A 26,024-nucleotide genomic window follows, 5' to 3' on the forward strand; every position below is an offset into this window, starting at 1 on the left:
CCAACACTCTATCTGACAGAGGGCTAATATCCAAAATGTATAGAACTAAAGAAGTTAAAAAGCAAAAAATTAAGTAATCCAATTAAAAATGGAGTATGAAACTAAACAGAAAACTTTCTGTAGAGGAATACAGAATGGGAAAGAAACACGACCCTGAGGTTTCACCTTACACCCATCAAAATGGCTAAGATCAAAATCACAAGTGACAATACACGCTGGAGAAGTTGTGGAGAAAGGGGAACCCATTGCTGATGGGAATGTAAACTTGTATAACCACTTTGGTAATCAATATGGCACTTTCTCAGAAATTAGGAATAGCACTTCCTCAAGATCCAGCTATACCACTCCTAGGCATATATCCAAAAGATGCTCAAGTACACAACAAGAACATTTGTTCAACCATGTTTGTAGCAACTTTATTTGTAATAGCCAGAAGCTGGAAACAACCCAGATGTCCCTCAGTTGAGGAATGGATACAGAAAATGTGGTACATTTGCACAATGAAATACTACTCAGCAATTAAAAACAAAGAAATTGTGCAATTTGGAGGCAAATGGTGGGAACTAGAAAAGGCCATCCTGGGTGAGGTGTACCAGAAGCAGAAAGACACACATGCTATATACTCACATATAAGTGGATACTAGACCTATAAGATAGGAGAAACATACCATAATCTGTACAACTAAATAAGTTAAACAAGAAGGAGGACTCGGGGTAAGAAGATCAATCCTTCCTTAGAAAGACAAATGGGATGAACATTGTAAGTAGGAAAAAATGAGAAGCAGGATAGGAGCCTACCATAGAGGGGCTCTACGTAGCAGTGTATCAAAGCAGATTCTAAGACTCATGGCCAAACTTTGGGCAGAGTGCAGGGAATCATATGAAAGAAGAGAGAGTTAGTATATCCTGGAGAGAGTAAGACCTCCACAATGACCAAATATATCTGGGCACAGGGTATTGTTTGAGACTGATTCTTTAACCAGGGACCATGCATGGATATAACCTAGCACCCCTGCTTGGATGTAGCCCATGGTATCTCTGTATCCAAGTTGGCACCCTAGTAAGCTGAACAGGGACTGTTTCTGGCATGAACTCTGTGGTTATCTCTTGGACCTCCTCACCCCCCTTGGGAGGAGCAGCGTAGTTAGGCCACAGAGGAGGACATTGAAGCCAGTCCTGGTGAGACCTGATCAGCTAGTGTCAGATGGAAGGGGAGGAGGACCTACCCTATCAGTGGAATTAGAGATGGGAAGGGCGTAAATGAGGGAGGGAGGGTGGGTTTGGGTGGGAATGAGGGAGGTGGCTAGAGCTGGGATACAAAGTAAACAAACTGTAATTAATATTAAAAAATAAAAATTTAATTAAAAATAACTATTAAGAATGACTTACACATTTGAGTTTAAAACTGTTAATATGTTCTATGTTTAATTTCACTTTTTGATTGATTACAGGAAGATGTTTATGAAACAAATATATTTGTTTCAGTACATGTCTTTAAATGGTAAACTTATAAGTATGTAAAAAACTCTTTCATAAAAAATTTCCAAACATAGCCTGTAAGAAATCAGGCAAATTTATCAAAGGCAAAGTTTCTAGATGTTTTTCATAGCTACAACAGCATAGCAGTAAACTTCTTTCAAAAAAAAAAGGCAAACAAACAAGAAAAACTGCTTTGCAATTCGTTGCTGCAATACAGAAAAAGTGTACAAGCTTGTTAGAATTACAATTGTCAATATAATTTAAGGAAAATAAAGTCATAATAAGACTTGAGGCACTTGACATTTAAAAAATAGAGCTTTGCTATTGGGTTAGTTCTTTAGATGCTGCAAGATTAATAAATGGAGAACTTCACCCTAAAGCATGGCTCTCAAATAAGTTGGTGCTGGACAGACAAGGCAGGGTAGCATTTTTTATTTTCACAGGTGTGGGTGCAGTGCAGTTCCCTAAGCAACCCCAGCAACAACTGTTAGGGACAAAATAAACTTCAAACTTTAAAGAGAAAGAAGGAAAGAAGAGAGAAAGATACACACACATGCACAGGGAGAAAGAGACAGAGATAGAGAGACAGGGAGAGACAGATACAGAGTGAGAGACAAAGAATACACAAAATCCTAAAAAATAAATACAGGCTCTGTATCAGCACACTGGTTTCAAAACACAAGCGCAGTGTGGCTCAAACCTCAGGCACAATCCTTACTGGAGCTGCACATCTAACTCCACAACTCATTGGTATTTTCTTGGGAGTAGGCCAAAAAGAAGAGAAAGCCCCACTTTAAATGTTTCTCTTCTTTAGACATTTTTTCTCCTGATGCTGAACTTGAAGGAGAGAGGGGTCTATAGGTTGAGTAATCATTCCTCCTCCTTGATCTCATTAAGGTGATCAATATCCCCATGGGAGGAAACAGGGGTGTCTACCTGGAGCCACTGTTCTGAGACCCATTGTAGTTTGTGATCAGCATCCTGTCTGAACCGTTCCTCAGATCACTGTCAGAAAGCCTTGTGCCATTGAAGTTACAACCTGTTGTCATGACAAATACTCTACCAATGGATCCCTGAGCAATTTCTGCACATATGGTTCTAGAGATTTTGGTAACAAACTACTTCCTGTCTTGATATCTTTAGTAGAACAAGTGCCTGATTCCAGCCTGCACGCCATACCCATGCACTTGAGGACCTCATTATCAACATATATTTAAAGCATGTTCTCACAGTTAAACAGATACTCAAATTTGTCATTGGAGATGCTGCAGTCAATGACACTCTTCCAGCTGATGTTAACCGTTATGAAGGGCATATGGATGACAGAGGTGTGGGAAGATGGCCTGCAGGCCTTTTGCTCAGCTTGGTGGTTACTCTGCATCAAGTTCTTGAAGGTAATTTGCTACAGGATGAGGTCCTGGAGCTTTGACTGCTTCTGTTTGATCCTCTTCCACCTCCACTGCCTCTGTACCTCAGAGTAAAGGGCTGGAAAAAATGTTTTTCAAGGAAATGGACTCAGAATACAAGCTGGGGAGGAGATCCTAATATCTAATAAAATATACTTTCAACCTAAATTAATAAAAAAAAAAGATGAGGAGGGACACTTCATTCTCATCAAAGGAAAATTTCACCAGGAGGACATCACAAATTTGAACATCTATGCCGCAAATACAAGAACACCTACATTCATAAATGAAACATTATTAAAGTTGAAATCACACATTGATCCCAACACCTTAATACTGGGAGAGTCTTTCTAAATGAGATTAATACTTGAATTAGTGAACTGCATAAATTAAACAGTCATCACTACTTTACCAACACACTATTCAACACACTGAAGGCTAAAATATTATAAAAAGCTGAGAAAGGGAGAACTCACTCATTACTTCAGTGCCTTAGAACTAGGAAATAGAGCTTCTGCTCTCAGACTTAAATTAGGAGTGGTACATACACTCTCACTTCTGTGTTTCATATTTTGGAAAATAGGTTGAAAATATGGCTGGCTATTTCTTGAATCTTCAGATCGAAAACAGTATAACCTGCACTTCTCAGACTCCATAGTCATATAAGCCATCTCCACAACATTCTTAAAATATATCCCATGGCAATTCAGTGTCCAAGTGGGTTCCATAGTAATGGAACAGGGACTGTCTCTGACATGAACTGACTGGCCTGCTCTTTGATCACCTCCCCCTGAGGGGGAACCAGGCTTACCAGACCAGAGGAAGACAATGCAGCCACTCTTGATGAGACCTGATAGACTAGGTTCAGAAGGAAGGGGAGGAGGACCTCCCCCATCAGTGGACTTGGGAAGGGACATGGGTGGAGAAGGGGGAGGGAGGTTAGGATTGGGAGGGGAGGAGAGAGGGAGCTACAGGGGGGATACAAAGTGAATAAACTGTAATTAATAAAAGTAAATAAATAAAAAACAACCAAATAAAAAATATGTCTTTCTTTTTTCAACAGTTTTGTATGCTTAAATTATTTCATATATAAATCATTTATGTATAAAGCATGCACATAGTTTATGCATGAACATGAATATAGTGTACATTAATGAACATGTAACATGATTCACATACACAAGTGGGTGCATATATATGGGGGCTAGAGATTGGTATTTGATATATTTCTCTTTTATTCTCTACCCCATCTTTTGCGACAGACTCTCTAAACCTGTTGTTCATTGATTAGCAAGAGAAGCCAATAGACGTTGATGATCTGCTTATCTATCTCTCCACTGCACTAGCATTATACGCAAACACCATCACACTTGGATTTTTTAATTTTTTATTTCTTACAATTTATTCACTTTCTATTCTACTTGTAGCCCCCTCCGTCAGCACCTCCCAATCCTGTCCTTCTTCCCTCTTCTCCGCCACCCCCCTCTGCCAGTCCACTGATAGGGAAGGTCTTCCTCCCTTTTCATCTGACTCTAGCCTATCAGGACTCATCAATACTGGCTGCCTTGACTACTTCTGTGGCTTGATAAGGATGCTCCCCACTCAGGGGAAGGTGATCAAAGAACCAGCCACTGAGTTCATGTCAGAGACAGCCCCTTTTCCCCTTACTATGGAACCACTTGGAGACTGAACTGCCATGGGCTACATCTGTGCAGAGGTTCTAGGTTATCTCCATGCATGGTCCTTGGTTGGATTATCAGACTCAGAAAGGACCCCTGGGCCCATAATTTTTGGTTATGTTGCTCTCCTTGTAGAGCTTCTGCCCCCTCCAGATCTTTCTATTTCCCCCTTTGTTCATAAGATTCCCTGCACTCTGACCAAAGTTTGGCCATGAGTCTCAGCATTTGCTTCAATGCCCTGGTGGGTAAAGTCTTTCAGAAGCCCTCTGCAGTAGGCTCCTGCCCAATTACTTATCTCTTACCAGGATAAGTATGTGGGAAATCCAAGAGTAAAAGTAGATACTTCTTTCTGCACAAGGTAGTGCTTTACCTCAGTTCAGCAGGTCAGCATAGGGAAGACACCAAGGCTCCCAATGCCTGAGGGCTGATCTCTATGTACCCAAACTTCCAAGCCTTATATGATTACCTGAGTAAGTGTTGTCAGTTTGAAACTATTTCTAGGAGGGCACACAAACTTCTTGGCTATAACTAATCATGTACAAACAGAACATTCCATTTCTTACTAAAGTTGAATTCACTGTCATGGAAAGTTCTTAGAACTTTGTAAATCAATATATAACGCTTGCCTAAGGACAAACTGCTAATCAGTCCCCTTAGAAGGCCCAAATTTCAGTAAAGGGCAGTCTAAAATAAAAAACTTCCTTAGAAAATCATAACATAAGAGAAAAGAAAAAAATTAAAAAGGAAATTATGCACAAATGACTATAAGCTCATGTTACCAGGACTATAGTGGGAGTATGCACTGAGTGACAAAAGTGAAATGTAACTAATTCTGTGTGGAATACTTAGAGAAAAGTCACAGAAAGGAAATAGTATTTAAGCTACACCTTCAGGGTTCAGTGGATGTTCAGAAGTCATGCAGAGAAAGAAGAATACATGTATTGTGAATTTCTGACCTGTGTGTCTGTATATGTGTTTGGGTGTGGGAATTTATATTTTAAAATTGTAATTAATGTTATTTTATTTCATACACCAAAACTATACATTTCTGGGTTGCATTATGATATTTTAATATATGTGTAAAATGTATAGCAGATGGAAAATATTAAATAATATTCTTTGTATGTGTTGAATAAATTTAAAGCATAAAATGAAAAGTAAATAAGGTGATAAGTATTTTTATTAGTTTGATTAACCATTTTACATTGTATGTAATGAATTTTAATTCTTGTTTGTTTGCTTCATTTTTCTATACAAATTTGGGATGATACTTTGCCACTGAAATTTTATCTAAGCTATAAACTCTTCACTGATGAGTTTTATCTCTAGTATAAGGCTTTAGCTTTCTCAATGTGTTATTTTATTTCTTTGATAATTTCATACATGTACACAATGTATTTTGATCCCATTCACTACAACTTCTGACCCCAAATCCTCTCATATTCATTCTCCATTTTCCCTGTTTTCTCAATTTCATGTCCTCTTTTCATTTGTTCTATAACCTACTATGTCCAGTTGGTTCTGCCCTTATACTCAATGATCATAGATCCAACTACTGGATAAGTAGTCAACATATAAAAAGTCACACTCTTAAAGAAAACTAACCCTACGTTCCATAGCAGCCATCACCTGTCAGTAGTTCCTCTGCTATGAGCATGGACTTGTGAGCCTTTCCCCTTTCTGTGATAGAATGTTGACTAGCTTGATTTTTTTTGTAGGTGATGTAAAGAAAAACAAGAGCTGCTATGAGTTTATACATACAATTATGCTATTGTATCCAGAAGACACTGTTTTCTTCTGGCCTTCCCTAACCTCTGCTGGTTCTTACAGTCTTTATGCCTCTGCTTTTGTAATTGTCCCTGAGACATAAGGGACAAGAAATGGTATAGGTGAGCATTGTAGCTGAGCACTCCACAGATACATATTTCTTCATTTTGATCAGTTGTGAGTTTTTATGTTAACCTCCTTCCCTTTGCCAGAGAAATTTCTCAGATGATGTCTGAGAACCACATTAATCTATGTATAGACTGTTGTGAGTTTAGTAGTAGGCCACTTCTGGGACTTATAAGCTTCCCAACCATTGGGTTTTAGTCAACTTTTCAGTACCAGTTACTCATTTCTTTCTGTGGAGTGAACCTTAAATGCAGTAAGAAAGAAGTTAGTGTCCCATAACACTTGTACCACTATTGTACCCATGGGCATATCTTCCCATAACAGTTGTTATTTCAGTTCACAAGATTTAGAGCTTAGTAAGACTGCTGATAACATATCCCTCCAGTATCCAGTATAACAACTTCCAGTGCTTTGAAAGTTAGCCACCAGGCAAGAAGACACCTACCAAGTACCAACTTAATTTCTATATGTCCCATGACCAAGCTGTAACATATTTTCAGTAATAATGTCTTATTATCAAGTTCTAGCAGGAAACCCAAAACAAGAGCAATAGCCTACATTGTTTTGTGTGTTTCCAGTACACCTCTGACAAACACTTTGAAAGGAGGTATACCATATCTGGCGCAAGGATTTTTAAATGGATTCTAGGAGGAGTATCATGCCCCCTATAGAGTAACTCTAGTTATAACTATTTGTGACCATTTTATCTTTCCCTTCCCCCAACCACACCTCTCTTGTGTGTTCATGTGTATGTGTTTAGGAAGCTTACAAAATATGTTTCCATATGTCTTTTTCAAACCTTCCTTCACCACCTCCTCTGTCCTCTTGTTTCAGCTCTTTCCTAGGTGAAACCACTCTCCCTGTTATTTCTTATTTCTTCTTTTTATTACTAAGCTATACCCCTAACTGGTTCCTTTCTTCATTCTTCTCAGGAGGGAAGCTAGTTTACCCAGAAGATGTTTGATATTTCCCCCCTTTCCTGTCTATTCTGAGCTCTAGCATGCTTTAAATGGATTAAATGCTTTAATTAGTCAGGAGACTTTCCTCTTATTTTTGCTTATATTTTTTTACTTTTCCATACCTGCATTCTTTATGACTCCTTTAAATCTCAGAGGAAGTCTAGTGACAGAAAAAGAACATTCCTCAGGGAAAAGTACATTTGAAAAATCAGGGCCAACTTCCATTTTAATTGGGGAAAAGAAAAACTTATCTTCTAGTAAGAAATTTTAAGTTTATATGGTTCGTCATTTGTTTAAATAAGTAATTAAAATTATTTTTTAATACTTGTATTTGGGTAATATGATACCCAGGAAGATAAAGTGATATATCCATGATATCACAGTCAGTTGATGTTAGTGCCAAGACTTAAAACCAATTCTTTTTTTTTTCCTCCAGGATTATTTTAATAACACAACTTTCAGTGTTGTAATACTTAAATTTATTTACCTACTTAAAAATTCTTCCAAAATCTATCTGTACTAAATAGTTGAAATGTAAAAATTATCTGAATATTTGTAAGCCATTAATATCAGTGTTTCTTCAACTTGACAAGACATTATTCTTCTGGTTATAACTTCAACAAATTTTCTATCTGTCCAGTTAAAAATAGAATGATTTTATTTATTAAACTCTTTCAGTTTTGAGGCCCCATTTACACAGTGCGCACTATCTGTGAAATGTTTTTTGAATGAACGAACAAAGGTATGGTATATTTTTTATATTACTTTCAGAGTTGACAAATGATTTTTCAGAGCTCTCATACATTCCATTTTTACAACAAATATGTACTTCCTCCCATTCCTATATATCTCTGGAGTGAGGCTATCACAAAACTAATGCCACCTTAGTATCCTAACTTTTGAGGAAGACTACAGTAAGTTAGAGCATGTAGAAAAGAGAGGCCCTGTGAAGAAAAGGTATTATACACATCCAAAAGGTAAAATAAGAGCCAATATGTGGGGCTGGAGAGACGGCTTAGTGGTTAAGCACACTGACTCTTCTTCTAGATGGACCTGGGTTCAATTCCCAGCACCTACATGGCAGCTCACAATAGTCTGTAACTCCAAGATCTGGCACCCATAGACATACATACAGGCCAAATGCCACACACATATAATAAAAATAAATAAGTAATTTTTAAAAAGAACCAACCTGTTAAATTTTAAGGAAATGTGTTTCATTGAGGTAAAAGTAATTTACCCATTATTCAGGGGTAAGAAGATAGTGGTGGGAAACACAGACACCCATGTCCCAAGATTTAGTCTGAATTTTGTCTTTTTAGTATGAAATTGAGCATGACCATCAAAGACTGCAGCAAATGACCTACTTAAGCCTCCACTTTAAGGCCTCATGTTTTAAATCGTTGGCCTTCAACAGCAGGTGTTATTTTAAGAGGTACTGTTTTACAGGCTTTGAAGGTTATGCCCATTTTCACTTTCTATATCATGCTCTTTTTGGTGCGTAGTAACATGAATGCCTCTACCACATGTTTTTGAGACCATAATCTGAACATCTCCACTATGCCTTCCTTAATGAAAATGTGAGCCAAAATAAATATTTTCTCCTTTAAATTGCTTGTGTCAGGTTCTGTGATCACAAAGATGGTGAAAAATATAATAAAGGGCTCTATGTTGATTTTAGACCAAATTAATTGTTATAGTAAACGTACATCCATTCATAAATAGTATTTTTTTGAATATGAAAAATATTTTATTTCAATAGGTACATCTCAACATCTCTATTATTCTCAAATAGCTCATTTTATCTGGTTTAAATATATACAACTGTACATTTCCCTGATTCTCCATTGAACCTACTAACTTTTATTTATTTTTAAAGGTAGCCATGCAGTATTCATAAAATACAGTTATGACGTGGATATTGGTCTAAAACAAAGTTAGTTCATTTTAGTCTTTTTTTGAGGAACCATAATACTGACTTTAAAGGCTAGTATCAATTTGTATTTATACTAGCGGTATATAAGGCTTCCTTTCCTGTCTGTATTCTTGCTAAAATTTGCTGTTTTTCTATTGTCTTGATGGCAATCACTCAGCCTGGAGTGTGATGAAATTTCAGTGTAGATTTAATTTGCATCTCTTTAATAGCTATAGATGTGGAATATTAAAATCAAATTTATTAGCCACTTACTTTTCTTCATTTGAAATGTGTATTCAGTTTATTTACAAATTTATTGAATGAATTAGCTTCCCTTTTAAAATTTAACATTTTAAATTTTTCATTTTAATGGATAATAACCTTCCATGAGATTACTATCTGGTAATTATTTTGTTCAATTTTTGTATGCTATCTCTTCATTCTCTTGAATATGTCCTTAGTTGTGCATATACTTTTTAATTTGATGCAATTCTATTTATGAAATACTTCTATTATTTTATTTTTGTCTCATTTACTTATTTTATTCACTTTATATTCTTGTAGCTCCTTCCCTACTCCCCTCTGAGCTCTACACTTTCTCCCTCCCTCTTACCTCCTTCCTATTTCCCATCCATCAGTCAAAGCTCCTAAGTTTCATCAGGCATGAGCATGACCTCTTCCTCTGTGGCTTGGCAAGGCACTCCCACCAGAGGAAAATGGTTTAAAGGCCTGCAAGTGAGTACATTTCCAATGCAGTCTCCACTTCCTTTATAGGACTACCTATTTTAAGCCGAATCTTCCCTTTTGCTCTGTCTTTGTAAGGGGCTTAGGTCCAGTTCATGCATGGTCCTTGGTTGATGCTTCAGTTTCAGTAAACTCCTCTGGGCCCTAGTTAGTTGGCTTTGTTGTTTTTCTTGTGGTGCTTCTGTAACTCACAGGTCATTTTCTCTTTCCTCCCACTATTCCCCAAGACTCTCTACTCATCAACCAATGTTTGGCTATAAGTCACAGCTTCTGTTTTGAGGCACTGCCAGCTAGAGTCTCTCAGAGGACATCTCTGACAGGCTTCTCTCTGCAAGCTTAGCAGAGTAACTTTCATAGTGTCAGGGTTGGCACTCTCCCATAGGATGGGTCTTTAGTTGGGTCAGACACTGGTTGGGCATTCCCTCAACCTCTGCTTTATCTGCTCTATCTTTATCCCTGAACATCTCATAGGAAGGATAAATTTTACATCAAAGGTTTGTGAGTGTGTTGGTGTTGCCCGCTCTGTACGAGAAGGCTAGTCTAGGTAGATGTCCTCTTCAGTCTCTATGGTCTCTACTACTAGGACTCTCTACTTGAATTACCTTCATTTCCTCCCATGAGCCTACCCAGACTTAGGTCTTCTGCTTGTCACAGAGATGTCACTACCCTAGTTTCTCTTTTCTCCTTCTGTCCTCTCTCCTTGCTCTCCTAAGGTCTGATCTCCACTTGATCTCTGTGCCATGCTCCTACCATGTTCCTTCTCTTCAGCCATTACCTCTGTCTATTTTGTCTCCCTTTCTAAGTGAGATTTATGCATCCTTACTCAGAACTTCCTTATTAATTATCTTCTTTGGATCTGTGCATCTTAGTATACTTATCTTATAAGCATGCTTATCTTGTACTATATGGATAAAACCCACTTAAAACCCACTTAAGTGAGTACATACCATATGCATCTTTTCAGTTAAAAAAGAGGCACTGCAAGAATTTTTTTTCATTTCACGTTAGCATAATGCAGCAATCAATGTGGTTTACCTTAATCAGGAAGTTCTTTTCTAGTTCCATCCATTTGCTTGTAAATTTCAAGATTTCTTTGTTTTTTAATAGCGAAGTAGTATTCCATTGTGCAAATGTACCAGAATTTATGTATAAATTCTTTGTTGAGAGACAACTAGGTTGTTTCCAGATTCTGGCTATTACAGATAAAGCTGCTGTGAACATAGTTAAGTAAGTGTCCTTGTTGTATGGCAGCACATCTTTTGATTATATACCCAGGAGTTGTATAGCTGGATCTTGAGATAAAATTATTCCCATTTTTCTAAGAAAGCACCAAATTGATTTTCAAAGTGGTTGTACAAGTTTACACTCCCTCCAGCAATGGAGGTGTATTCTCCTTTCTCCACACCCTCACCATCATGTGCTGTCCCTTGAGAATTTGATCTTAGCCATTCTGACTGGTGTAAGAAGGAATCTCAGAGTTGTTTTGATTTGCATTTCCCTGATGACTTAGGAAGTTGAACATTTCTTTATGTGCTTATCAGCCTATGTTAAGAAATCTCTGTTTGAGCAATAGTAATAAAAACTGCATGGTACTGGCATAAAAACAGAATGGTGGATAAATGGAATTGAATAAAAGACCCATAAATAAACCCACACACCTATGGATACTTGATTTTTGACAAAGAAGCCAAAACTATACAATGGAAAAAAGAAAGCATCTTCATCAAATGGTGCTGGTCTAACTGGATGTCTACATGTAGAAAAATGCAAATAGACCCATATTTATCACCCAGCACAAAACTAAAGTCCACGTGGATCAAAGAGCTTAATATAAAATCAGATACACTTAACCTGTTAGAAGAAAAAGTAGGGAAGAGCTTTAAAATCATTGGCACAGGAGACAACTTCTTGAACAGAACACCAATAGCACAGGCTCTAACATCAACTACCAATAAATGAGGCTTCATGAATCTGAAAAGCTTCAGTAAAGAAAGGACACTATCATCAGGACAAAACAACAGCCTATGGATTGGGAAAGGATCTTCATCAACCCTGTATTTGACAGAAGGCTTATACCCAGAATATATAAAGAACTAAAGAAGTTAAAAAGCAAATTTCATAATTTCTTTGGTTTTAATTTGTGAGTAGTATTTCATTGTGTAAATGTGCCACTATTTCTGTATCCATTCTTCAGTGGAGGGACATGTAGGTTGTTTCTAGATTTTAGCTATTACAAATAAATCTACTATGAAGATAGTTGAACAAATTCCATTGTTGAATGCTGGAGCATCTTTAGGGTATATGACCAGGAGTGGTATAGCTGGATCTTGAGGTAACACTATTCAGATCATACTGAATGAGGTAATCCAGAAGCAGAAAGATAGACATGGTAAATATGAACTTATAAATGGGTATTAACCATATACTATAGGATAAACATTCTAAACTCTATAGTCCTAAAGAAGCTCAACAACAAGAAGGACCCTAGGGAAGTTGCTTAATCCTCATTCAGAAGGGAAAAACAAGATAGACATCAGAAGTGGGAGAAGACAAGGAACAGGAAAGGAGCCGACCACATAAGGCCTCTAACAGACTCAACCCAGCAGGATATAGAAGCAGATACTGAGACTCATAGCCAAACTTTTGACAGAGTGCAGGTATTCCTAAGAAAGAAGGGAGAGATTGAAAGAGCTGGAGGAGAGAGGAGCACCACAAGGAACCAAGAGTGCCAAAAAAATCTGTGCCCGGGGAGGGGAGGGTTCCTGCAGAGACTGATGAATTAACCAAGGACTATGCATGGAGAGGACCTAGACCCCCTGTTCAGATTTAGCCCTGGGGCAGCTCAGTCTCCATGTGGGCTCATAGTAAAGGGAGCAGGTACAGTCTCTGTCATGAACTTGGTTGCCTTCTCTTTGATTAACTCCTTGGTTGTGAGATGGCCTTACTAGACCACAGAGAAAGAGAATCCGGAGAGTCCTGATGAGATATGATAGGTTAAGGTCAGATAGTAGGGGAGGAGGACCTCCCTTATCAGTGGACTAGGGAAGGGACATAGGGAGGGAAGAGGGAGGAAGAATAGCACCAGGATGAGATAAGGAAGGGGGTTACAGCAGGGATGCAAAGTGAATAAAGTGCAATAAATAATAATAAATATAAAAAAAGAATTTTCTGCTTAGGTTGGTATACCATTTTTTAATTGGGTTATTTTGTTTATTCTAGTTTATTTCTTGAGTTCATTATATTTTGGATATTAGCCTTTGTAAGAAGAAGGATTGGGGGAGCCAAGATGGCAGCGCCGGGAGAGCACCTCCTTTGAGAAGCAGGACAGCACTCGCCGTGCAGAGACCAGGAGACTGAACTCTGGGCCCTGAAACTACATCAATCATGTTTCCCAGGTGAGGGGAGGCTCCCACGGTGTGGGAATCGGTTGGGTCCACTCACGGCTACCCAGCCAGAACCTGGAAGAAATCCCGGGTAACGCGGGCTTTGTGTCTCCAGGCTGGAGCCGCAAGCGTCCGTGTCCCAATCACTTTCCCAGGCTGATCCGTGAGCACAAGGGTGCCTGAGGCTGGGAGTCCTAGCAGCGGGGGGACCCCACTGGGAAGCAAAGTTGCCAGACTGATCACGGGTCACCCAGTCTATCCCCGGAAGGTCTCTAGGACGGCGGGTACCCACCGCCAACACAACTGAGGTCCTGCTGCACAGAGATCTGCACGCTCAGCTCAGCGGTACAGACAACCTGTGCGCCCCAGTACAACAGGGACTGAGAACCCCTGTCCAGAGAGGACCCCATAGGGAAGGAAGAAACCGTGCTGCTGGGGTCACCTAGGGAAAGTCTAGCAGCCTGCAGATCGCAGACAGGTGAGTACGCCCAGCCATCACAGATCTGGACCCAAACAGGGAGCACAGAGTGATCGGAAACTCAGCTTCCGCAAACTAGCAGGCGAATGCACGCTCCACCAGCCCAGAGGCCTGCATTGTACCAAATACACCTTACAGGCAGAACTGTGCGCCCCAAGACACCAGAGCAGTACTCACCCGCCACAAATTACCTCTTGGGTTCTGGGGCACAGAGACCCAACCTCAAACCTACAAAAGACCAAGAACCCTGAGATCAACCCCCCAGATACTGCTCCAAGGGGCAACCAGTTATTCCTAACAAAACCAACCAAACCACGGGACACACAGGTTACAGCAGTTGATCACTAAATTTACAGCAAGAAACCCAGAAGGAGGGCAACTGTCTCCAGGAATTCTCCCAGTGAGAGGAGGGCCCTCTCGACTAATCAGGACCACAGTTACTACCCAGGTCTCTAGGCCTGAGGTGAGCTGTAGCAACTCCTGAAAAACACAGGACATCCAGTGACTATACCCAAAAAGCTGGAAAGGCTTCCTTCAGGAAAAACCATCTTCCTGCCAAAAGGATTCTCTCCATTACAAGAGTCCAGGAACAACCAGAAACTAAATTCAAACAACTAAGATAGCCCAAAGGGTAGAGGACAGCGTAAAAGTCCAACCAACAAAATCCAGAGCAATATGGCATCTCCAGAACCCAGTTATCCAGGGGCAAATAGCCCTAGACACCCCAGCATAAATGAAATTCAAGGAGTTGACCTAACATCTATGCTCATGAAGAAGATAACAGAGGAAACAAATAAAATATGAAAAGAATTAGAGGAAGATAAAAACAAACAGATCATGGCTATCCGTAAAGAAATGGAGGAAATTAAAGACAAGGAGATTATGGCCATCAGTGAAGAAATACAGGAAGCTGCAGCCAAACAGTATGTGGCCTTTAGAGAGGAAATGCTTAAATCACTGAATGAAATAAAAGAAATAGTGGATTGTTCAAACAAACAGCTGAAGGAATTGACGGAAAAACATGAAAATACAGTCAGACAGGGGAAGGAAACCAACAAAATAGCTCAAGACCTGAAGATAGAATTGGAAAAATTAAAAAAAAAAAACACAAATGGAAGAAATTGTGGAGAGAAAGAACTTAGGGAAGAAAGCAGGAACTACAGAGGTTAGCATAACCAATAGGATACAAGAAATGGAAGAAAGAATCTCAGATGTGGAAGATACAATGGAAGAAATAGATGTATCTGTCAAAGAAAATGTTAAATCTAAAAAATTCCTGAAACAGACCATCCAAGAAATTCAAGACAACATAAAAAGACAAAACCTAAGAATAATAGGAATAGAGGAAAAAGAAGATTCCCTGCACCAAGGCCCAGAAAATATTTTCAACAAAATCATTGAAGAAAATTTCGCCAACTTAAAGGAGAGACCAATAAGAATACAAGAGGCCTATAGAACACCCAATAAATTAGACCAGAAAAGAAAATCCTCCTGCCACATAATAATCAAAACTGTAAGTATACAGAACAAAGAAAAAATACTAAAAGCTACAAGAGAAAAAGGCCAAGTAACATATAATGGCAAACCCATTAGAATCACACCTGACTTTTCAACAGAGACTATGAAAGCCAGAAGGGCCTGGACTGATATCATGCAGACCCTAAGAGAACACAGATTTCAGCCCAGGCTACTATACCCTGCAAAACTCTCAGTCCTCATAGACGGAGAAAACAAGACATTCAATGACAAAAACAAATTTCAACAATACCTACAAACAAATCCAGCATTACAGAAGACATTGGAAGGGAAATTACAACCCAAGAAAGCTAGCTACATTCAAGAAAACACAGAAAATAAATAACCCCACTACAGTTAAACAAAAAGCAACCAAGCACACAAACTTATGACCACAGCCAACATCAAATTCAAAGGATCTAACAGCCACTGGTCATTAATCTCTCTCAATATCAATGGACTTAATTCTCCAATAAAAAGACACAGACTAACAGAATGGATGCATAAACAAAACCCAGCAATCTGTTGTAGACAAGAAACACACCTAAGTCAAAAAGATAGACATTACCTGAGGGGAAAGGGATGGAAGACAGATTTTCAAGCAAATGGACGCAAGAAGCAAGCAGGAGTAGCCATTCTAATATCTGATAAAATAGTCTTTCAACCAAAATTAATCAAAAGAGATGGGGAAGGACACTTCATACTCATCAAGGGAAAATTCCACCAAGAAGACATCACAATCCTGAACATCTATGCCCCAAATACAAGGGCACCCACATTTGTGAAAGAAATGTTGATAAAACTTAAACCACACATAGATCCCCACACACTAATAGTGGGAGACTTCAAAACCCCACTCTCAACAAAGGACAGGTCAACTAAACAGAAATTAAACAAAGAAACAATATCTCTAACAGAGGTCATGAATCAAATGGACCTAACAGACATTTACAGAACCTTACACCCAAACACAAAAGAGTTTACCTTCTTCTCAGCACCTCATGGAACCTTCTCCAAAATAGACCATATAGTGGGTCACAAAGCAAGCCTCAACAGATACAAGAAGATTGAAATAATCCCTTGTATCCTGTCTGATCACCATGGAATAAAGCTGGACCTCAGTAACAACAAAAATAGCAAAAAGCGTACACATACATGGAAACTGAACAACTTGCTACTAAAAGACAGCTGGGTCAGGGAAGAAATAAAGAAAGAAATTAAAATCTTCCTAGAACTCAATGAAAACGAAGACACAACATACCCAAACTTGTGGGACACAATGAACGCAGTGCTAAGAGGAAAATTCATAGCACTAAGTGCCTTCAAGAAGAAATTCGAGACAGCTCATTCAAGCAACTTAATGGCTCACTTAAAAACCCTAGAAAAAGAAGAAGCAGATACACCAAGAAGGAGCAGATGGCTGGAAATAATCAAACTCAGGGCTGAAATCAATTAGAAACAAATAAAACAATTCAAAGAATCAATGAAACCAAGAGCTGGTTCTTTGGGAAAATCAACAAGATAGACAAACCCTTAGCCAAGCTAACTAAAAGGCAGCGAGACACCATTCAAATCAACAAAATCAGAAATGAAAAGGGGGACATAACTACAGACACTGAGGAAATCCAAGCAATCATTAGGACTTACTTCAAAACTCTATATGCCACAAAATTTGGAAATTTAAATGAAATAGACAATTTTCTTGATTGATTCCACTTACCAAAGCTAAATCAGGACCAGGTAAATCGATTAAATAGTCCTATATCCCCCAAGAATATAGAAGCAGTCATCGAAAGTCTCCCATCCAAAAAAAGCCCAGGACCTGATGGTTTCAGCGCAGAATTCTACCAAACATTCAAAAAAGAGAGAACTCCAGTTCTCTTCAAACTATTCCACAAAATCGAAACAGAAGCAACATTACCAAACTCATTTTAGGAAGCCACAGTCACCTTGGTACCTAAACCTCACAAAGACCCAACAAAAAAAGAGAACTTCAGGCCAATCTCCGTTATGAACATTGATGCAAAAATACTCAACAAAATACTCGCAAACTGAATACAAGAACACATCAAAGATATCATCCACCATGACCAAGTAGGCTTCATTCTCAGATATGCAGGGGTGGTTCAATATACGGAAATCCATCAATGTGATCCACCATATTAACAAACTGAAAGAAAAAAACCACATGATAATCTCCCTAGATGCTGAAAAAGCATTTGACAAAATCCAACATCCATTCATGTTTAAAGTATTGGAGAGATCAGGGATACAAGGCACATATCTAAACATAGTAAAGGCGATATACAGCAAACCTATAGCCAACATCAAACTGAATGGAGAGAAACTTAAAGCAATCCCACTGAAATCAGGGACAAGACAAGGCTGCCCACTCTCTCCATATCTCTTCAACATAGTGTTGGAAGTCCTTGCTAGAGCAATAAGACAGTTGAAGGAGATCAAGGGAATACAAATTGGAAAGGAAAAAGTCAAATTATGACTATTTGCAGAGGATATGATAGTATACGTGAGTGACCCCAAAAATTCTACCAGGGAACTCCTACAGCTGATAAACACCTTCAGCAAAGTGGCTGGATACAAAATTAACTAAAAAAAAAAAAAAAAAAAACATTAGCCCTCCTATATACAAAAGACAAAAGGGCTGAGAAAGAAATTAGGGAAACAACACCCTTCACAATAGCCACAAATGACATAAGGTACCTCGGAGTAACCCTAACCAAGGAAGTCAAAGACTTGTATGAAAAAAATTTCAAGTCTCTAAAGAAAGAATTAGAAGAAGATATGAGAAGATGGAAAGATCTCCCATGCTCATGGCTTGGTAGGATTAACATAGTAAAAATGGCCATTTTACCAAAAGCAATCTACAGATTCAATGCAATTCCCATCAAATTACCAACAAAATTCTTTAGAGACCTGGAAAGAAAAATTCTCAACTTCATATGGAATAACAAGAAACCCAGAATTGCTAAAACAATCCTCTACAATAAAAGATCTTCTGGAGGTATCTCCATCCCTGATCTTAGTTGTACTATAGAGCAACAGTTTAAAAAGTGCATGGTACTGGCATAATAACAGAATGGCGGATCAATGGAACCGAACAGAGGACCCAGAAATAAACCCACACACTTATGGACACCTGATCTTTGACAAAGGCGCCAAAATCATACAATGGAAAAAAGATAGCATCTTCAACAAATGGTGCTGGTCCAACTGGATGTCTACATGTAGAAAAATGAAAATAGATCCATACTTATCACCCTGCACAAAACTGAAGTCCACGTGGATCAAAGACCTCAACATAAAACCTGACACATTAAATCGGCTTGAAATAAAAGTGGGGAATACCCTAGAACTCATTGGTACAGGAGAAAACTTCCTGAACAGAACACCAAAAGCACAGGCTCTAAGAGCAACAATCAATAAATGGGACCTCATGAAACTGAAGAGCTTCTGCAAAGCAAAGGACACCGTCATCAAAACAAAGCGACCACATACAGATTGGGAAAGAATCTTCACCAACCCTTTATCTGACAGAAGACTCATATCCAGTATATATAAAGAAGTAAAGAAGCTGAAAAGCAGCAAACCAAGTAATCCACTTAAAAAATGGGGAACAGAGCTAAACAGAGAATTCTCTGTAGAGGAATACCGAATGGCAGAGAAGCACTTAAAGAAATGCTCAACCTCACTAGCCATTAGGGAAATGCAAATCAAAACAACCCTGAGACTTCACCTTACACCCAGTAGAATTGCCAAGATCAAAAACTAAACTGACAACACATGCTGGAGAGGTTGTGGAGAAAGGGGATCCCTTCTCCACTGCTGGTGGGAATGTAAACTTGTACAACCACTCTGGAAATCAATCTGGCGCTTTCTCAGACAACTAGGAATAGCGCTTCCTCAAGATCCAGCCATACCCCTCCTAGGCATATATCCAAAAGAGGCTCAAGTACAAAAAAAGGACATTTGCTCAACCATGTTTGTAGCAGCTTTATTTGTAATAGCCAGAAGGTGGAAACAGCCCAGATGCCCCTCAACTGAAAAATGGATGCAGAAATTGTGGTACATCTACACAATGGAATATTACTCAGCAATGAAAAATAAGGAAATCATGAAATTTGCAGGTAAATGGTGGGATCTGGAAAGGATCATCCTGAGTGAGTTGTCCCAGAAGCAAAAAGACACACATGGTATATACTCACTCATATAGACATACAACATAGGACAAACCCACTATAACCTGTGCCTCTAAAGAAACTAAGCAAGAGAGAGGACCCTAACTAAAATGTCCAATCCCCATCCAGAAAGGCAAAGAGGATGGACATCATAAGAAGAAGAAAACAGGAAACAACCTAGGAACCTGCTACAGAGGTTCTCTGAAACCCTCTGCCCTACAGACTATCAAAGCAGATGCTGTGCCTGATGGGCAAGTGTTGGGCAGAGTGAATGGAATTTTATGTAAGAAGTGGGAAATAGTAAGAGCTGGAGAGGACAGGGTCTCCAGAAGTAGAGCAACAGAACAAGAAAATTTGAACACAGGGAACTTCCCAGAGACTCATACTCCAACCAAGGTCTATTCTTGGAGATAACCCAGAACCCCTGCACAGATGTAGCCCAGGGCAGTTCAGAGTCCAATTGGGTTACATAGTAATGTGAAGAGGGACTGCCTCTGACATAATCTGATTGGCCTGCTCTTTGATCACCTCCCCCTGGGGGGGAGCAGCCTCACCAGGCCATAGTAGAGGACAATGCAGCCACTTTTGATGTGAACTGATGGACTAAGATCAGAAAGGAGAGGAGAACCTCCCCTATCAGTGGACTTGGGGAGTGGCATGCATGCAGAGGGAGGAGAGAGGGTGGGATTGGGAGGGGAGGAGGAAGGGGCTTATAGGGGGATGCAGCGGGAGGAGGGAGGGTGGGATTGGGAGTGGAGGAGGGAGGGGCTTATAGGGGGATGCAGAGGGAGGAGGGAGGGTGGGACTGGGAGGGGAGGAGGGAGGGGCTTATAGGGGGATGCAGAATGAATAAAGTGTAATTGAGGAAAAATTTTAAAAAATGGGGGGATAATAATTTAAGAACCTTAAATGACTTTCAAAAGTGGAGGAAAACATGGAGTTAGTCAATTTACATGGAGCATGTCTCGCCCCTGGGGGCAATGGTCTCCTGAACCTACTCAGACCTCGGACACCACCACTGCTAGTTCTAGAACTTATGCAAGATGTTCCAACGAGGGGGTTAAGGCTTCTCATAATATTCCCTATAAGCCCACACCTGTTTGTTTATATCCCCCATTTTTATTCATTATTAGCCAGATAGAGCCAAGTAATTGTGGTAATGATACTTGCTTTTTTGCCCAATGTTGGAATGCTAGTAAATTTAGGTATGCCCTGGTTACTCACATGCCTCGCTGGGTGCCTGTGCCCGTTGATGCCCCTCACGCTATGACTCTCTTCAGACAGAAAAGGGATCTTGGAACTACAGCTGCCACTGTTACTGCCATCTCATTGGCGGCTGTTGGAGCTACCACCAGGGCATTAGCCATGAGTCATACTGTGCAGACTGCTCAGACCCTGAATAATCTTTTAGCCAATGTAGCTCATGCCTTAGATGTACAAAAAGGAATTAATGCTCAACTAAAAGGAGGCTTGATGGTGTTCAATCAGAGGATTGACCTCGTGCAGGAGCAAATTGATACCCTATGGCAAATGGCTCAACCGGGCTGTCAATGAAAGTATGCTGGACTTTGTGTCACTAGCATACAACATGAGAATTTTTCCTGTGCTGCAAATCTGTCTAAACAATTGTCGAGCTATATTTTAAGTAATTGGACTGGAGAATTCTATACTACGATGGAGCAGCTGAGAGTGGCCATTATCACAGTAAATTCTACCAGAGTGGACGCAGGACTAGCCACAGGATTATCACCATGGATTGCTGCAGCCATGAATCATCTGAAGGAATGGGTGGGCATGGGAGTATTAGCAGGCCTTCTGGTGTTGGTCTCCTTGGTTTGCCTGTGGTGTATATGCAAGATTAGAGTCTCACAACAGCGTAATGCAGCCATGATCATTCAGGCCTTTACAGCCATTGAAGCAGGACAGTCTCCCCAAGCATGGTTGGCTACCATAAAAAGCTAAAATGTTATGCTCAGGATGTGAGGCTAAGCACTGCACTCAGGGTCAGCCGCTTTGGACCCAGAGAAGAGCATGTCTGATTGCATGGGGGTTGATGCCCCAGGTCCCGCCTCTGAGAAAAAGGTATTGGACGGGTCTGATGCTCTTTGGGTGGATGACACCTAAATGAACATCGGTACAAAGTCCCAATTTATTTCTAATATCAGAGATCAGACCTCTACTCTTGCCTGAGGTGTGTAAAACAAAAAGGGGTACTGTAGAGAGCTGCATAATGCCCCACCTTAAAGATGGAGCTGGTTTCCGCCTTCCACCTTCCCGATGGTGAGTGCTCTCTGTCACAAACAACTCCACATTTGGCAAAGGCTGAGGATCTGGCTTGCTTCCATGTATGTGGACCTATCTGCATTGCCCACATGGCATGCTATTGTTGGCTACCCAGAGGCTATTTAAGCTGTGGACTGGCTTTCCCCAGTGTCTGATGATTGTTCAAGGTTCCTGAATAAACTGCATTGAAAATAAAAATAATAAAAAAAAAATAAGAAGGATTGGCCAATATATTTTTCCAATCTGTAGATTATCTTTTTGTTCAATTGAGAGTGTCCTTTGCCTTACAGAAGCTTTTCAGTTTCTAGAGGTCCCATTTATTAATTGTTGATCTTATAGCATGTGCTGTTGATATTCTGATCAGGAAATTGTCTTCTGTGCGAATGAGTTCTGGGCTCTTTTCCACTCTCTCTTCTAATAGATTTATTGTGTCTGGTGTTATATTGTTGTCTTTGATCCACTCGAATTTGAGTTTTGTTCAGAGGGATAAATTTGTATCTATTTGAATTTTTCTACATGTAGACATCCAGATAATCCAGATAGTCCAGAACCATTTGTTGAAGCTGCTATCTTCTTTCCATTGTATAGTTTTGGCTTATAAAAAAAATCAACCTACCATAGGTGTGTAGGTTAATTTCTGGGTCTTCTATTCAATTCCATTGATCAGTCAATTCATATTCCATTACCAACAATTTTTTTTTTTTTTTTTTTAATATTGCTCTGTAGTATATCTTTATGCCAGGGATTGTGATACCTACAGAAGGTCTTTTATTGTATAAGATTGCTTTATGTGTTCTGTTTTGTTGCTGTAGTTGTTGTTCCATATGAAGATTTGAATTGTTCTTAAAGGTCTGTAAAGGACTGTGTTGGTATTTTAATGAGAATTGAATTGAATCTGTAGATTTTCTTTGGTAAGATGTCCATTTTTACTATGTTAATCTTTCTGAGCCATGAGCATGGAACATCTTTCCGTATTCTGATCTCTTCTTCAATTTCTTTCTTCAATTTCCTTTATGACAAGATGTGAAGTTCTTGTCATAGAGGTCTTTCAGTTGCTTGGCTAGAGTTACATCAAGATACTTTATATTGCTTGTGGCTATTGTGAAGGGTGTACTTTCCCTACTTTCTAGGTCAACTTGTCTATCATTTGTATCCAAGAGGGCTACTGATAATTTTGACTTAATCTTGTGTCCATCCACTTTGCTGAGGGTGTTTATCAGCTTGGGGTATCTTATATAAAGTATCATATCATGTGCAAATAGTGATACTTAAACTTCTTCCTTACCAATTTATATGCTCTTGATATACTTTAGTTGTCTTATTGCACTAGCTAGAACTTCAAATACTCTATTGAAGAGGTATGGAGAGAGTGGACAGCCTTATCTGTTCCTGATTTTAGTGGAATTACTTTGAGTTTTTCTCCATTTAATTTTATGTTGTCAATCTGCTTTCTGTATATAGCATTTATTATGTTTAAATATGGGCCTTATAGCTCTGATTTCTCTAAGACATTCATAATGAATGAATGCTGATTTTGTCAAAGACATTTTCTGCATTTAATGTTATGGTCATGTGAATTTTTTTCTTTGAATTTGTTCGTATGGTGGATTATGTTGATGGATTTTCATATGTTAAACCATCCCTTCATCCCTGGGATGAAGCCAACTTGATCATGGTCAATGGTGTACTTGATATGTTCTTGGATTCAGTTTGTGAGAATTTTATTGAGTATTTTTGTATCATTGTTCATGAGTGAAACTGGTCTAAAATTGTCTTTCTTTGTTGAGTCTTTGGGTAATTTATGTATCTGTGTGATTGTGACTTCATAGAATAAATTTCCCAATGTTCTTTCAGGTTCTATTTTGTGAAATAATTTGAGGAGTATTGGTATTAGCTCTTCTTTGAATGTCTGATAGAATTCTGTGCTAAAACCTTCTAGACCTGAGCTTTTTGTTGGTGGGGAGACTTTTGATAACTGCTTCTATTTCCTTATGGTTTATAAGACTGTTTAAACTCTTTAACTAATCTTGATGTAACTTTGGTACATGAAATCTATCCAGAAAATAATCTTAATTATTGAGAACCTTCTAAGAAAGTAATTGCCAATGAGCATACCTACAGACTTTTTCTCTACGTTTTTCTTTAGCAGTTTCAAAATCTTGGAACTTAATCGTCATTGGTCCCTTTTGAATTGACATTTATGGTATAAGAAGCAGATTTCAAATATCAATGGGTACATTAACATCAAGTTTCCAAGAATTAATCACTTCTTAAAAGACTGCTTTATTATATTATATGTATAATATCCACTGATAAGTGAGTATATATCATGTGTGTCTTTCTGCTTCTTGGACACCTCACACAGGATGATCTTTTCTATTTCCCACCATTTGTTTCCAAATTCATGATTGCTTTGTTTTTAATTGCTGAGTAGTATTACATTGTGTAAATGTACCACTATTTATTACAACTTATTGACTTTGTATCACCATCCTTCATCCCTCCCAATCCCACCTTCCCTACTTCATCTCCTCCATTCCCCTCCTCCAGTCTTCTGATAGGTGAGGTCCTCCTCCCCTTCCCTCTGACCCTATCAATCAGGTCTCATCAGGAATGGCTGCACTGTCTTCTTCTGTGGCATGGTAAGACTGCTTCCCCCTCAGGGGGTGGTGATCAAAGAGCAGGCCAATATATATATATATATTATATATATATAATATATACATATATATATATTATATATATATTCAAAAAAAGCTAGACAGGTTGACAATAGGACAGAAAGGCTAATATGTGTGAACATGAACATAACTCACAAATATTATTTTAAGTTGCCTACTGTGAAAATAAGAATATTTTCACTTCTTTCATCCGTTAGTAAATATAGATGGCTATTTCTATTGCTTAATGATTTTTTTTAAAAGAAAATTAAAGAACAATTTCCATTATAATCACATCCATTATTTGTTATGCTGGCTGGTTTGTGGTACATGTAAGTATCGTCTATTTTTACCATGCCAAACTGTTACAGAATCTCTAGCATTTTGTATTTTATCGCCAGTTAAGTTATAAGTTCATGGCTTCAAAGATTGCAGCTTATTTGTTTGTCAAGGTCTGACACTTTGGAAATAAACAAGTCTTTATGGAGAAAATTCACTTGGTATCTTCAGGACTGGCTTCCATGTCCTCCTCCGTGGACCACCAAGGCTGTTCTTCCCTCGTGACAGGGTGGAGGGAGGTAAAGGAGCCAGTCATTGAGTTTATGTCAGAAATGGTTCCTGTTTTCCTTACTAGGGAACCCATTGGATACTGAGCTACCATGGGCTACATCTGAGCAGGGGTTGGAGGTTATATCCATACATGGTCCTTGGTTGGAGAAACAGTCTCATAGAGGACACCTGTGCCCTGAAATATTTTGTCCTTGTGGAGCTCCTTTCCTCTCCAGGTCATACTAACTCCCCTTTCTTTCATATGATTCCCTGCACTTTGCCAAAGGTTTGGTTATGAGTCTCTGCATCTGCTTTGATACACTGCAAGGTAGAGTCTTTCAGAGGCCCTCTGTGATAGGCTCCTGTCCTGTTCCTTGTTTGCTCCTGCTTCCCAAGTCCATTCCATTTGTCTTTCTAAGTGAGGATTGATCATCTTACTCTGGGTCCTCTTTCTTGTTTATCTTCTTTAGGTACACATATTTTAGTATGTTTATCCTAGCTTATAGGTCTAGATAAGTGAGTATATACCATGTGTGTATTTCTCCTCCTGGGATACCTCATTCAGGATAATCTTTTCTAGTTCTCAAAATTTGCTTCCAATTTCATGATTGCCTTGTTTTTAATTGCTGAGTAATATTCTGTTGTGTAAATGTACATAATTTCTGTATCCATTCCTCAGTTGAGGGACATATGGGTTGTTTCTAGATTCTGGCTATTATGAATAAAGCTATTACCAACATGATTGAGCAAACGTCGTTGTTTTATATATGAACATATTTGGGATATATGCCTAAGGAGTGGTATAGCTGGAAATTGAGGAAGCACTATTCATAATTGTCTGAGAAAGTGCCAGATTGATTTCCAACATGGTTGTACAAGTTTACA

General features: G+C 39.0%; 1 pseudogene; it reads right to left on the reverse strand.

Annotated features, from left to right (window-relative positions):
- Positions 1–2,349: 2,349 nt before the first annotated feature.
- The window catches only part of LOC110543295 (transcription factor Dp-1-like), a 52,153-nt pseudogene continuing 28,478 nt past the window's right edge, over positions 2,350–26,024 (reverse strand).

This window comes from Meriones unguiculatus, chromosome X, assembly GCF_030254825.1.
Source record: "Meriones unguiculatus strain TT.TT164.6M chromosome X, Bangor_MerUng_6.1, whole genome shotgun sequence".
NCBI lineage: Eukaryota > Metazoa > Chordata > Mammalia > Rodentia > Muridae > Meriones > Meriones unguiculatus.